General features: G+C 41.6%; 2 long non-coding RNA genes and 1 pseudogene across 3 annotated transcripts; all 3 read right to left on the minus strand.

The window, feature by feature from the left end:
• Positions 1-3,939: 3,939 nt before the first annotated feature.
• Positions 3,940-14,672, minus strand: LOC115728437. 2 transcript variants are annotated; one of them, XR_007199517.1, is made up of 2 exons: positions 14,616-14,672; positions 3,940-4,330 (listed from the first exon to the last, which is right to left on the minus strand). It is a non-coding gene; the product is annotated as an uncharacterized LOC115728437 (long non-coding RNA). The 2 variants fall into 2 exon arrangements; XR_004013832.2 differs by lacking the exon at positions 14,616-14,672 and adding an exon at positions 4,491-4,758.
• On the minus strand, positions 6,061-6,483 carry LOC125316214. Its single transcript, XR_007199519.1, has 2 exons — positions 6,284-6,483; positions 6,061-6,181 (listed from the first exon to the last, which is right to left on the minus strand). It is a non-coding gene; the product is annotated as an uncharacterized LOC125316214 (long non-coding RNA).
• On the minus strand, positions 10,995-12,735 carry LOC115728438 (annotated as a pseudogene).
• Positions 14,673-15,758: the final 1,086 nt, after the last annotated feature.

Genomic DNA, 15,758 nt, shown 5'->3' on the forward strand with positions numbered 1-15,758 from the left:
GATATTAGATTATAATTTGAGCTTTGCTAGCATAATAATTTGTGGTTTATGAGAAAAATATCATGTTTTGAGTCACAAATTTATAAAAAAATGGACCTCACAAAAATATGATTCAACTTATTCGGAAGCAAATATATGACGACTTCATCTCGAGTCTGAACACCAAGTTTGGAACAACATAAGCTTTTTATTCACATGTTACACATGCAATAAAGTATTTTAGAGCATTAACTATATTCTTTCTTAAATAGGATAGTTTTGTCAAAATCAGAATATTCAAAAGAAGGTTCTCTCGACAGAAGCTTCATATCTCCATCTTCTCGCATTATTAGTTATATTTGTAACGCTGAGGAGCTTACGTTCTTCATCTAATAACCAATACTTACATTTCACGCACAAGAGAGAAACATTGTTCCTAATAAAAATGTTCAAAATTAGGAAAATTTATCAAAAAAGTTTTAAATCTATTGCAATAGTGCCAATTAAGTACTACATAAATTTTTTTTGCCAATTAAGTTCTAAAATTTTTGCATTTGTACCAATTCGATCTATTTGGTCGGGCAATGCCGACAAAAATAATTTTTAAAAATATTGTAAATATTTTGGGATTTTTATTTTTTTATCTTTATTTTTTTATTGTTCTTTTCTTTCTCCTTCTTTTTGTTTTTTTACTTCCCACTGGTTGAAGAGCTATAGCCGGCGAGGGTCGCTAGAGCTTGCCCAACATCAGCCACCGATCGAGGGCAGCCATGGCCTCGCCAACGCCTCGCCTAGATCTTGGGAAGGCTGCCTCATCTGTCGTCGCGATAGTCTCCCCCAGCCTAGCAGCCCTCGCTAGCCACAACTCACTAGCCATTCAAAAGGAAAAAAATAAAAAGAAAGAGAAAGAAAAGAAAAAAAAATAAAAAATTCAAAAAATGTTGAAGTATTTTAAAAAATTCTCTACGTTAGCGTCAACCAGTCAAATGAACTGAGTTAACACAAATGTAAAAAGGTTTAAGATTCAATCGGCAAAAACGAAAATTAAGACTGAATAGGTATAATTATAATAGGTTTAGAACTTTATGACGACTAGTACCGTGACAAAGCCTTAGCTGGGCAATCCTTTTCAAATGCCAATTGTGATAATTAATTCAACCAAGCGTTTGCTGTCACCTCATGGTTCATCTTCAGTAATACAAATGTGGGTGAACTTTCCTCAGCTTGTTAAGCTGTGTCCCTACGTGTGTGGAACATATTGGCTTTGTCTTTTTTTTAGTACATTTTTGTTCGCATTTATTGACAGACGAGGACGCTCGTATTTCTTCCTTCTCATGAATGGAGTCGAATGGCTGATTAATTTGGTGGCATTAGAGGTCAAGCCCCTGAGTGGTCCATGCGACCTGGGTACCCTGCGGCCTTTTCAACATGCAAATGCTCCACATGATTTTGTCCTCCACTTTTTGTCTCAGATCTGCATAATCTTATCTGATGTGATGTTTGTGGTGGATCGATAGAGCTATATATCTTCAAGTTTTTTGCAATCCTTTTTGGAGACTGAATACATAGAGAAAGCTGTGTTCAATAATTGATTCATTTGTTTATTTATCAACTTTATTGGGGCCACATCAGGACCGTCTTTACTTATATTGACAGCAAAAAATTGTCCAACTTTTGGTTATTATTAATAAGTGATAAACTTAGTCGATAAAAGCAAAGTTTGATCATCAAGTCTTTGGTTATTGCCAACGAGTATCAGATGTAGTCAATGAGAGCAAAGTTTAGTCAATAATGAACATAATATTTGACAACTTGAAGGGAATCAATAACTTGTCGGTGAAGTCATCAACAACACAACATAAAGTTATCGACAAAGTTTCTCGATAAAGTTGATAATAGTGGCGAGTAATGACACGAAGATAACCGTTGGTTGGTCATATCAAATCCGTTCGTGAAGTAACTTCCAGTAATGTTGTGTATCAAATGTAGACGAATGTTGTTTTGAGTGATGGATGAAGGAATCGGGACAGATCATAGGGTGTGGGGGATGGATATCGATATACGTATGCAAATGCAGGATAGATACGATCCATACCAAGGCGTAAAGGATGAACCTTCAGCCAAGATACAGAACGAAACGATAGAGTACGATCTATACCGAGGGAGTAAAGGACGCACCACTAGCCGATGATATGGATCGGGATTAACGAAGCTCACCACCATGGCATAAAGGCAACCCCACCAGCCGAGGATAAAGGGCTTCGGGATATAAAAGCTCACCATCAAGGCCTAAAGATATCACCGGTTAAGGACAAAGGGCCTTGTGGCTCACCGCCGTGGAGTAATCCACTCTCCACGAATAAATAAACCAAGGGTTTATCCAATCTTTGAAGATATTCAATCAAACATGAGGAAAGTCTCACAAGTGTTTTCCATTCATCAAATCAACAAATCTGCATGTTGCCTCATTACATAGAGGGACTTGGAAATAAGAAATGGACAAAACATTAAAGACTTAACAACTACGCAACCAACTAGCAAGGACATATGGCTACTCGACGATATGGGAATTAGAAAACACATTAAAGTCCTAGGAACCAGAAAGTGTAAGAAACACCTAGTAACCAGAACATCGACTCTTAAAACCGACAAAACAATTAAGACTCATAACAACTAAGACTAAAGACATTTGACTAGAGCTAATTAAAATAAAGACTCTAAATTTGTCCATCAACATGGGCAACTCAATAAACACCTCTGGAGATCAACAAACACCAAAGGACTTTATCCAAGACAGCCTCCCATTAATATGTTGTTGATCCGCTTCGAAATCGGCAAGTATCTTTATGAATTGGAAAAACGTAACCGACAAAGAAGGACCAACAACTCTTCATTCGGTAAGGTAATTGACAAGGAAGAATCAACAACTCCTTAATCGGTAACTCCATTGTCGACATCTTGGTTGTCGGTATCTCGGTTGCTAGTCTTCACGTCGATAATTTCATCTTGAGCTTGAATTCACTGAAATAAGTTATGACTAAAACCTGCTTTAGCATGAATAGACATTGATGTTGCTTGACTAGCCGACGAAACCATGTGGAAACTTAAGGATTGTTCCTTAGAATCGGCTGCTCCCGCATCTTTAGTTGGATTATTCGACAAGGACTAAGTTGAGCTTGAGAGCAGATGGATAGAGCCCGATGCTCCCGCACCAGGTAACCACCGAAAAGGAGATATTTGTTCTTTCAAATTTTTAGTAATCGCCGTTTGCAATGGTTATAAATACTCCAAGTGTACTCTTGGTAAAGGCCTTTTGAATGAATAAAAGAACTCAAACATTCTTGAAAATTTATCTTTCTCTTTACTTTTCTGCAATTTATCTTTTCTGTATCTTTCAAGTCCCGTACTTTAGTCGTAGTTTTAGATATTTCGTCGTCCATTAAATTCTGGTATTGTATCTCTATATCATATCACTTCGTTTTTGTACTTCGTCGTTGGTTAAATGTCAATGAAGCATATCTGTTTTTTGTGATCCATTGAGATTCCTGTCCGGAATCACCATAAAACGAGTCTCCTCCTAATAAAACTCGAAGAACCAATTTCAGTTAAAGGTCTTTCATCTATTAGGACACTTTTCAGCTAAACAACGTCTTGTTGATGGAACAAAAAGACTTCACATTGATCTCGAGAGCATTAATTGAGTACTTCAAGAGGCTCGCACATCGCTCAAACAAATTTTGGTAATTTGATATAATAATTCGCAAATTTAAGACGTATGTAAGAAGGTAAATAGAAGTTGGTAAAGGATCTTGTTAGTGACGAGGGAAGTCTGTAATTTCGAAATTTTGAAGTAGACGTTGGAAAATAAGTCAAATAAGAGTTGGTACATGCAAAACTAGTCAGGAACTTAATCGGAGAAATCCGAAGAAAAACAGAAATTAATCGGAGAAAAGTTAGTAATTAGTGTAATTAAGATGAGTAATTCCTAAAGAGAGGTAGCAAATTGTTAATAAACTTAATTCAGCCTCAAAGGTGATGGAAGCGAAGAGGGGAAGGACAAAGAGAACATAACGCCTTGTGATACAAAGCACGAATTCTGCAGCAACGAGATATTTTCAGGTTCACCTGATTATAGTTCGGACAACGTATGCCAAACGAAAATCTTCCGACGGAAACCTTAAAGGTCTTGTCTGAAGATGGTACAAGCCTACGACTTCTTGATTCCAACATACGCAAGCAAGACTGTAGGCAAAATCTGCAGGTCGCTCAACGTTCGGCTGGGCCTTTCCCTCCTTTTGGGTGTAGGTTATACTCCCTTTTCATCTCTTCCAAGACAGCTGTATCCCTGCCGCTGCCGAGCGAGCCGGCCACGGAGAAAAAGTGTGAGATATTTTGGGGAAAACCTGAATACAAACCTCGCTAAACGATCCCCAAAAAGATTTATCGGAATCACATTAAGTACAGAGTTTCATGAGGAAATAGAAAGGTATTGTTTGTTCAAGAAGACTTACTATTGACCCAGGCAAATTTCCAGTTCTTTTTTTTGTTTGCGACACTTCCACCAGATCTCATGAAAGGCTATCCCGTCGGGGGCACATTCTTGAAGGTTTATAATATGTTTGGCGCATTCTTTCCGAGCCTCTTGCTCCATCTTGCTGCGTGAAGCTGCAAACAAAGAGGGAAAAACACTTAGCAGACTAATTTACAGCTTAAGCACAAACAAACAAAAAAACAAACAAAAAAAAAAACAGAAATTGCCTGCGGATTTGCTGAAACTATGCTTTGGAATGACTATGATCAAGTTATTGGCACAGAAAAAGCGAGAATTCAACGTAGCATATTAGAAGCGAGTAGTGGGACACTCGATATCGAGTTGAATCATCATGGTCATTGATATATCTATCTCATGACACAAAACATGACGATGCTCGATCGATCCAAGAATCGAACAATCCATCGGCTTCACCGCAATTGAAAATAAACAAGTAAGGGAAAAAAAAAAATGAAGCAGAGAGAAAATGAAGTGGAACAAAAGAAGAACCTTCGTTGGCTTCCTTCTGGGCGTTTTTTCCATGCGTCCCGTTAAGGAAACCCATGTCTTGAAACCGAAGCAGCAGCAAAAGGTCTCGTCGTGCTTCAGGACTTGGCCATAGGAGTTGAGAGGGTTGTGAGAGGTTATCTGCAAACTAAATGACTAGACCGACGGAGAGTCGATTGGCCTTGAGAATTGGTTATGTAAGAGTCTCTTTTGAGTCAGAAAAAAATAATAATAATTGATTAAATATTATTATGGGGTTAACTCTTTCAAGAATTTGTGGCACGATATACAGTTATTCTCATATTAACCCAAAGGTTGTTATACTAGCAAAGTCCATTAGCCTTTTCGTTGGGCCCACCTAGGCGTGATTGAATAATGACTGAACTATATTGTGGTCCCATTTGAAACTCCACAAATGAAATTGAAACAAAAAAAGAAACTGAAAAATCAAGTGTGAAAATGGGAATATATTATTTTGGGCGAAGTATAGACCGTCCCGACTCTTCTTTGATGATCTGAGCGCATCATATGTTTGATTCAGCTTCTAAAAAATGCGGACGCGCAAAAACAAAGCATTTTAAGTTAAAAGAGTTTTGATGAAATGTAAATAATGTCTGGTTAAAGCTATTTACTTTTAAGGGTAAAGGGTTTTTTGTTCTTTTTTATTATTTTTGGCATAAAGGACTTAGGTTAAGAAAACAAACAAACAAAAGTTGCACAGATGCTCAAACTTTTGGAGCCAGAGTAGAGATCCCCGATTTCGACGCCCAATTCATTTCTCAGAATTCCCAGGGAACAACGAAAGGGAAACGTAGGGGTGTCAAAACCGAACCGGAAAATCGAATCAAACCGAAACAGAAATCGAACCGGACCGAACCGAAATTTCATGTATTTTCGGTTCGATTTTATTTTTTATTTGGATAATGAAAAAATAACCGATTTTTTCTTGCAATTCGGTTTATTTTGCTTCAGTTCGGTTTGGTTAACCGAACTATAGGATTTTTCCCGAGATTTAATCTTCCCGCGACTCATATGATTCATTCTTTTGCCCTAGAGAGAGAAAGAGAGAGAATTACCGCTATTGCCAATTAACAAGAGCTTAATGAGGTAATCGTAATCGGCTCGTGCCCTCGCTGGTGGAGCTACCCTTCCAATTCCAGGTACCTGCGCCCAAAATCCGGCCACGCACCTTAAGACAAAGCCTCGGCAAATCGATGGAAGAACCAGCACAGACAAAATTGAATCACAGGAGAGAGAGAGAGAGACCGGATCAGAGACGAAGAGATTCTGGAGAGAGAGGGGGGGAGAGCAAAGGTCTCCAAGTGTCCGAAATGGAGGTTCATGCAGATTTAGAGAGAGTGAGAAAGAGAAGAGAGAGAGGACCAAAATACGGGAACAACCTTGATCAGTTCACCACCTGCATGGCGCAAGCGAAGCTGCTCCGACAATGGTGGGTTGGCTAAAATGCGCACTCCGTGCGTTTGTGCGTTTAATCCGAGTGAGGGCCACGACCGCCACGTTTTCTTCTCACTCTGCATTTAATCTTCTCTCTCATTTCTCTCTCCCCTCTCTCTCCTCTCTCTGCTAAACCCTTTTTCTGTTGAAGCTCTTGGTTGTTGCTCGATTTTCCTTTTCCGGTGGTAATCGGTTTCATTCAATGCAAATATAAAAAGAAGAAGGAAAACCAAAAATCTGAACCGAACCGTACTGTACTAAACTGAATTTTTTATTCGGTTGGTATTCGGTTTGGTTCAGTTGCTTACTCAATCGGTTCGGTTCGGTTCGGTCAAAAACCGAACCGAATTGAACCGTTGACACCCCAGGGAAACGATTGTTGGAGTTGGCAAATACTTCGGGGACCCTTGTTTCTCACACCAGGTACGCCCACGTGAGCTTAGGGAAATCGAAGTGTTACCTAACGACATATGACCCCTACGCACGGGATGCGGGGGTTCGGGGGCAGCGCGCCCGACACGGGTGTCCCACTTCGCCCGGTCGGCGGGTGGGGGTTCGGGCGGCGTCTCTCGACGGGGTTCCATTGCCCGGTCAATGGATTGGCTGCCCCGCTCGCCGGTGGTGAGCGGGCGGGTCGGGGGCGCGCCCGAAACCTCTATGGGTTTGAGCTTTTATTTAAGGCGGCCCGTATGGTGGAATTAAGAGGTTTTAGGTTTTTTAGCCCGTTTTTGGGCATATATATTTTGTTCGATTTTATCATTGTATTAAGTTGAATTGGCAGTAAACCGAAAAAATATAGTAAAATCTCTTTGCGGGACGTAGCCCTAATCTTGGGGTGAACACGGGTAATCTCGTGCGTCTTTCCAATTTTTCTCGATTCTCTGTGTGATCGTCCGATTCGGTTCCGATAAAACCCTTCAACGATCACTCACCTAAATCGAGATCTCGACATTTGCCATCAAAGCCTGAAACTTGAATCCATGGATTTTCGAAGACCGGAGGTTGTAGACGAAGAAGACCAATTCGGTCGAGTACCAGACGACCTCCCCGTGAAGTCCCTTAAAGTCTTCAAGGAAAAAAAAAAAAAAAGTCACTGTGCATGGAGCTCCCCTCCTGCGTCAAACCAGTGTTTTTGAACTAGTACATGAAATGTTTTCAAACTTCAAATCAATTGACTGAAGCATTCATTCATGATCTAGATTTGAGGGGGAGACGTGATATCCAAATCGTCCCTGTTCGTGAGGACCGTCTGTTGGCATGGTGGGACGGAATGAGCCATCACAACCGGCACTATGTGGAAGAGCGGATCCATCTTCCGTTAGGATGCACGTGCGAGTTGTGCTAGAGGAGTCCCACATCGGATAATTGATGTGGTGTGGAGCGGTTAGTATATCTTAATTGGCTCATAACTCATTGACTTAAGCTTTGAGTGATAGTGGGTCCAACTAAATATGTTAGCGGGCTCGGACTTGGGCTCTCTCTTGATGATCTCCCCGGGCGAAGGTGTAGGACTTTTTCTGCATGCTCGCAACAAATGGTATTAGAGCCGATGGTTGATTGGTGGCTCACTCCCAATATGTATCGATATGTATCGTTGTTTGGTGAATATCTTAAGGAAAGAATCTGGTGGCCAATGCGATTTTCGGGCAGGTGGGCATTGTGGTATAGCAATGTGGGTCCAGTGGGTGTTGATAGAGATTCAAGTTGAGATAAGTTTGTATAGCAATGCGGATCCAATGGGCGTTGATGGAGATTCAAGTTGAAATAAATTGGTGCGGAAGGATACTTGAATTAAGAGGGAGCAAATCTACCAATAGAGCTCACACGTGATACTTGAATTAAGGGGGAGCAAACCTAACAATAGAGCTCAGAGCCGATGGTTGATTGGTGGCTTACTCCCAATATGTATCGGTATTTGGTGAATATCTCAAGGAAGAAATCTGGTGGCCAATGCAATTTTCGGGCAGGTGGGCATTGTGGTATAGTAATGTGGGTCCAATAGGCGTTGATGGAGATTTAAGTTGAGATAAGTTGGTATAGCAATGCGGGTCTAATGGGCGTTGATGGAGATTCAAGTTAAGATAAGTTGGTGTGGAAGGATACTTGAATTAAGGGGGAGCAAACTTAACAATAGAGCTCACACGTGAGGGGAAAATTGTTAGGATGTACGTATGAGTTGTGTTAGAGGAGTCCCACATCGGATAATTGATCCGGTGCTGGTGCGATTAGTATATCTTAATTGGCCGATAACTCATTGGCATAAGCTTTTGAGTGATGGTGGGTCCAACTAAATATATTAACATGCTCGGACTTGGGCTCTCTCTTGATGATCTCCCTAGACGAAGACGAAGGTATCGGACTTCTATTGCGTGCTTGCAACACCTTCTAGTGTACTTGCTCAAATTCCGTTGCCGAACCGAAATGATCTAGATTAAGACCCACTTTTGGAATCCAATCACATCAACATTCATTTTCAATGGCCACGAGCTAACCTCGATTGTCGAAGAGTATGCTCTCATCATCGGGGTAGATCCGAAGCCAAGACTGATTGAACCGCCCGTGGGTCGCAAATTGGCAAGTATCCTGGCCGAGTTTCTAGATGTTAGGAAATCTGAAATCGCCACCATTCTCAACGGTAACGCTGGGAGTTGTCCAATTTCCTTTTTGATCGAAAGATTCTTGAGTCTCCCAAAGGAAGCTGGCTCTGAATCCACCCGGGCTTTCCTTTTGGTTTTCTTCGGGTCTGTCATCTTCCCGGTCTCCAAGGTCGCCATGAATCCCTTGCTTGCCCATGTGGTCAAGCAAGTCTGTCTCAAGTGGGATGTCATCCCCATGATCTTAGCTGAGTCATTCCTTTTGCTGAATAGGTTCAAAGCGATCTCGAAGAGAATATTCCACGCACATGTTGGCCTCTTGTACGCACGGTTCATTTCCCATCTTGAGGACACATGTTTCCATATGTGCTTTTTTGAGGATGGTCCGCACACGCATCCCTTCAAAAAAATCAGTCGTCCGAAAATCCTTATCCCTAAACAGGCTTTCCATCTGTGGATCTGTTTTCTTCAAGGTCTGACTCCGGATCTAGTCCAATGGGAGCCGAGAGGGACCCGATCTCAGGAGGTGCGCCTTACTGTTGGGAATGTCGACCCCGGTACCATTGTTGGGATTCACCGGCGCTACGACCTATTACCCTATGAGGGTAGCCCGACAATACGGCGCCCTTCAAGAGATCCCGTCGCCTTTGAGAGGAGAGCTATTCAAGTTCGATCTGCCCCATGGGAGGTTCGGGAATGAACAAGCCCAGCAATTCCAAGGAGAAGATCGATTGTGTCAAAAGCGTATGGAAGAATAGCCAGAAGCAGCCCATTGCTGGGCCTACCGAGCTGGAAGGAGAAATGAAGCTGTACTAGACATCTCCAGCGTATATCCATCGCCCGGCTGATCTGGCATGCTAAGTCATCCTTCCTGATGTCCCCCAGCCCCCCGCGGGCCACAACACCACCACACACCCCCCCCCCTCCCCAAAGCCCGTCCACCATGGTTTCTGGCAGAATGAGGAACAGTGGAACGGGGATGAACTAGCTAAGGCTCTTGACAGGCAGCCTCGCTAGCGAAGGGTGCGACCCACCCAGTTTAGATCGCGTTTTGAATCCTTTTTTGCAGTCTTTTGTAATCGAATGCTGAAAACTTTGTTACAGTTTAGTTTGCAATATAAAGTTTGGTGTTTGTTTACTAATTTTAAGTGCCAACTATGATTGTCATGCATTATCTTTCCTTGACCATGTATTCCTTTACAAAGAATTGGCTATAGAGTTCATTCTCACGGCGTCTGTTTGTTGAAGAATTCGCATATCCCGAGTTCATTGCAAAGGATGCTGCTGTCAAGGAAATTGCACGTGCCTTTCTTGATCAAAGTGATTCATTCTGTTTTCTTAACTAGGTAGAAATCACGAAATTCATACGTTCGCCCATCAGCACTCGGTCTGTGGTAGTGAGGGGATAAATTGAAAGTGGGGTTCACACAAACACTCATTACTCAACTCAAGAAGGAGGAGGAGACCGAAGAAAGCATTTTTCATATATCTGTATTCACAATCGATTCACCCATGTCGAAATGGTTACAAGATTCGTCTTTATGTAGGCTCATTACAAGATTCTTGATCTACTCTAGAAACATAAACAGACGCATATATGTGCATACCAATAACTATACATTGATATACGAACAGACTCTTTGAAAAACTCACATAATAATGACTCTTGAAAAACTATACAATAATAAAGATAAGTCTTGGGAGTCGAACGGTCATGATTCATGTATTGATAGCATTCATGAATTTAATTTAATTTCTAACAAGGAGCCCGTGTGGAGGGGGAAGCGCAGAATTTAGGTGCTGCTTCGTTAGCCGAAGTTCATGATCTGAGAGCCCAATTTGCCCAGCTTGCCGGTGAGGTAAGTGCCACTATAGGAAAAACTTAAAAATGGAAGAAAGAAATTATTACACAGAGGCAACAGGAGGGCTCAATAGTAGGCGAGCAAAGCATATACTGTCTGAAGTAAGGTGAGTGCGAAGAGGGAGAAGGCGGCAATGAGAGACAATGTAGTCCAAGGATTCTTAAAGTAGGTGTGGTTGAGATTAGCCCTCCACCTGTTCCGGTGCTTCATGCAGTACTTGCTGATCTTCTTCTGCACGACGTCAAGGCTGCCATTGGATGGGAGCGTCACTTCCTTGCACAGCGAGTTGAAGAGCTCGGCGACCGCCTTGTCACTCCCCAAGGCATTCTGGATGATGCCTTTGGTGTGGAGCAGCGCGACATCCCGCTCATTGTTGATGATCTTGTCCATGAAGGTGACGTAGGATGTGACCTCGGCCCCAGCCCCGATGTGCAAGCGCTCGAAGGTCATGATGTTGAGGAACATGGACCCGGTGGCGTAATCCACTCTGATGAGGGGGAGCTTCAGGCGCCCTCTGCAAAAGGAGATGTCCTCGAGACTGCAAGTATTGCTCTTCTCGAACCGGATCCCGGCCTCATAGAGCTCGGTGGCTGACCAGATTATCTCGTCGCCGCGAGCCTCAGGCCCATACTGGACCTTCTCTGGCGTCAGCAGGCCTTGCCTGACGATGTCCATGACATGCAGGAATCTGTCCATCCCTCTGAGATCGGAGTCGGGGAGGTAGAAGTTGAGGATGAGGTCGTTGATGTAACCCTCACGCTGCGTTGTCGGAGCAAAGCCAACGCATCAAATACTAGATTGTTGTCGTGTCAATGCTACTCGCACAAAAGAGGAAAAAAGTCTCCGATTGAGGTGATAAATCTAAAGGCTTTGTTAGCATAATAATTTTGGATGATTGTGAGAATAACAACATGACAAATTTTTAAAAGAGTAGACCTCATAATGATTTTTAATTTTTTACTTTTTACTTTTTGTGGTTATTCTTTCCGCAGATAAGAACTATTACATAATCATTTATCTAGATCTAATGAAATTCTTAATTGATCTCGAATCGTGACGTGAGGTCCATCTGGGGTTACTAATATGTGCTGTTAGGTTAACATAGTACGGTGGTTTTCTTGCGTGCAATGACTTCTCCAACGACGAAGTGAAATCTAAGAAACTAACCCCGTTGCCGTCTCTCTCGATCGTGACCAGATGTTCCAACACTAGCATCGGCAGCTGATTCTCCAGCATCAGCATGTCCCGTCTTATGTACGGCGTTATGTATGCCAGCCTGTGGGTGCTGAAGATGGGGTCATCGGGCTCATAGTCATTGATCTCGTACCCTACCGCGATCCTCATGATCTCGAGCATGAAGCAGCCGTCCTTGATCATGAGCTCCAGGAACTGGTCCCCCGTGCCATCCTTCCACGTCTGGTCCAATGTGTCGTACCTTTCTTTGAGGTCCTGTTCCACCTTCCTCAGGGACTCGAGGAAGGGCTTGCGGGTCTTCCGGGACCGGTTTAGGAAGTGGCGGAGTGCGCGGTTCTTGTGTTCCTCCATTGGACGGAGTTGGACATCGTTGTGGTGGTAGGGGCCGAAAGAGACAACCTGCGGCTGGTAGGCATTGGGGCTGAGGTTGGTGATGAAGGCGGGGACCCTGTAGATGGACGGATTCTTCCAGTACTGTCGCTCGATGGCGTTGACTGGGACGATCCAGTTGTTCTCGTTTGGGTTCTGTGAGGGCGGCAAGGGTAACACGGTTCGACAAGTTTGAGAGGTTCCACAAGTTTCTGTTGCGGGGGATAGAAAGAGGAGTATCCATGGTGCCACAGAGAGAGACAGAGAGTTGGGAGAGCGTGTGAAGTTTGTTTGGGGTTGTCCTAGCCCAACGCTGGCCATGTAGGTATAAATAGAGGTGTCAGCCCTCCTCCCGCGTGTGAAAAGTCTTCGAATCTCCGGGACAAAATTGTTGTTCGCACGTGGGACCAAAAACAAATTCGGAATAAATGTGCCACAGTGAAAATAATTTATGATTTTTTTTGTAACTTTTACCTTATTTCCTATTACAAACGACTCCATTGTAGATCATATTTTGTTAATTATCTGTACAAACTTTGAGCTCACAAAATACACAAGAGCATCATAAATCGAATACCTTGAAATTGTTTAGTGGCGTCACAATGAAATTCTACAAGCCAAAAGTCATAACGGTCAACATATATAGAGGAATTTTCGTTGCCAATAGTCTCTGAATTTGATGCACGTCTGATCCACACGCACGGACACTCCTTAAAAAGTAAGCCAATCAAGAGTCTTGAAAGGCCATAGTTTGGAACTTAGAATCGAATCAATTTGCTGTTATCAATTGGTGCAGGAAAATTGGGCACCAAATCGACCGAGTCATCTGTTCTTATTATTGACAAGCTATAGATTTAGTAGATAAGAGCAGAGTTTGATCACCAACTTTTTGGGCATTATCAACAAGGAGCTGAGTGTGGTCAATAATGAACAAAATGATCAATAACTTAAAAGGGAATCGATAACTAGTCAATGAAGTCGTCGACAACACAATTTGTTTATTTCTTTTGTGGTTCTATATTGATTTCATTATAAGATCCGATTAGCTTTCATGTTATTTTCTTCTAATATCGTAACGAGAGCGACTAATTCAAACCAATCAAATCGAACATGGGAAGAGCGTTAGGGGTGCCCAAGTGAGGAGAGTTCGTCACTTTTTGGGCAGCAGGTAAAGACAAAAAGTGTTTAGGTATGTCCTGTGACAAACGTGGGAGTCGTATTGCATAAACTAAAATGCTCATATTGAAATTAAATGCATGTAAAGTGAGTTGGGTACGGACTTCCCATTTTTGACGTGACATTAGATTTATAATAAATATTACTGTTTGAAATCTGCAAGTGCACCTACGGATCAGCTACGGAAGCGTCTTCATCAACCCGAAGTTTTGCAATTTGCAAAGGTGTTTAGAGTCTGCAATGAGCCCTAGAGATGGATTCATAGAGAGAAGAGCTTAAAACTCTGAACACTCGGTTAAAGCTCTTTGATTCCATTGAATCTAAAACAGTGGAGGATTTGTTTCTTCTACCAAATACTAACACAACCATGCAGACGTATCAATGACTATTTAGCGAAGAATTTGCTTCGTAGCTCTACTTATTCAGTGAAAGGTCGATCCTGTTTTTCGCAGCGGCGACTCAGCCTCAAAGGTAATGGAAGGGAGGAGGGGAAGGACAGAGAACATAACCCCTTACAATACAAATACAAATTCTGCCGCAAACATTATTTTCGGGTTCACACGATTAAAGTTCGGACAACATGTGCCAAACGAAAATCTTCCGACAGAAACCTTAAAAGTCTCATTTGAAGACGGTAAGAGCCTACTGCTTCTTGATTCCAACATACGCAAGCGGATCGCAGGCAAAATCTGCTGGTCACTCAAGTTTAATTTGGGCCTTTCCCTCCTTCTGGGTGTAGTTTATACCCCCTTTTCATCTCTTCCAAGACAGCTTCATTCCCGCATTTGCCGAGCAAGCAGCCCATGGAGAAAAAGTGTGAGATGTTTGGGGAAAAAATCTCTGTTTTTTTAGCATTAAACATGTATTTTCGCACGGATTAAGACATTAAAGATGTATATGCTTGAATTTCAGGGAACATAAAGGGTTTGTTTGTTCAAGAAGATTTACTATTGCCCCAGGCAAATTTCCATTTGTTTTCTCTGTTTGCAGCACTTCCACCGGATCTCATGCACAAAAAAGAGAGAAAATGAAGTGGAACAAAAGAAGAACCTTGGTTGGCTTCCTACTTGGCGCGTTTTGTAAGCGATTAAATGTAAATTTTGTGCGAAATTTATCATGACAGGAATCATTGATCTTCATTATTTTCCTGATAAGTAGGATGAAATTGTACCTTTGTCCATAGCGATTCTTCAAGAACAATCGATGCAGAAAACAGAGACGTTGAAGACTTGATTTCTCTCCCTTCATCCTCTATTCTTTTACATTATTTCTGCTGGAGAGAGACAACGGTACATTGTTATGCTATTAACGTTACGTCCATTCGTTGGGGTTGGAGAGAGGACCAAAGTTTCTTTTTGAAAAGAAAACGTTATCCAAGAGGTGTCTCCGTAAGAGGTGCCTTTCCATCAAAGCACATTAGAATCGCACCCTTTCAATTGTATTCTTTCATAAACAATATAAATTAATTATAATAAGAAATAATTATTAAATCATTATTAAATCATATCGGCCACATTTAATTTTAGGGTTAATATCACGAAAAATCCCAAACTGGTACATTTGTGACAAATTTGCCCAAAACTATTTTTTGACAATAAAAAACTCCAAACCGATATACTTGTGACAAATTTATCCCAAACTAGTACACATGTGATAAATTTGCCCTCCATTAATTTTCGTTAAATTTAACTATCAAATTGTTGAGTTGGATGATACATGACAGTTGATGGATATATTAATTTGGGATTTTTACTCTCTGTTTGTCACAGGTTTATTAATTTGAGATTTTTTTTTGTGATATTAACTCAATTTAAAGGATGACAAATTTGTCACAAGTATATTAATTTGGGGTATTTCGTGGTCAAAAGAATTAGCATAGAGTAAATTTGTCACGGATATATCAATTTAGGGTTTTTGGTGATTAAAAAAATAGTTCGAAGTAAATTTCTCACAAGTGTACAACTTTGAGAGTTTTTGTGGTCAAAAAAATAATTTGAGGTTAATTTGTCACATGTGTACCGGTTTAAGATTTTTCATAGTATTTACCCTTACTTTTACATTCTCCCACTTGACCAATATAAGTTTCCTTTC

The sequence above is a fragment of the Rhodamnia argentea genome, chromosome 8 (assembly GCF_020921035.1).
Source record: "Rhodamnia argentea isolate NSW1041297 chromosome 8, ASM2092103v1, whole genome shotgun sequence".
Classification (NCBI taxonomy): Eukaryota; Viridiplantae; Streptophyta; class Magnoliopsida; order Myrtales; family Myrtaceae; genus Rhodamnia; species Rhodamnia argentea.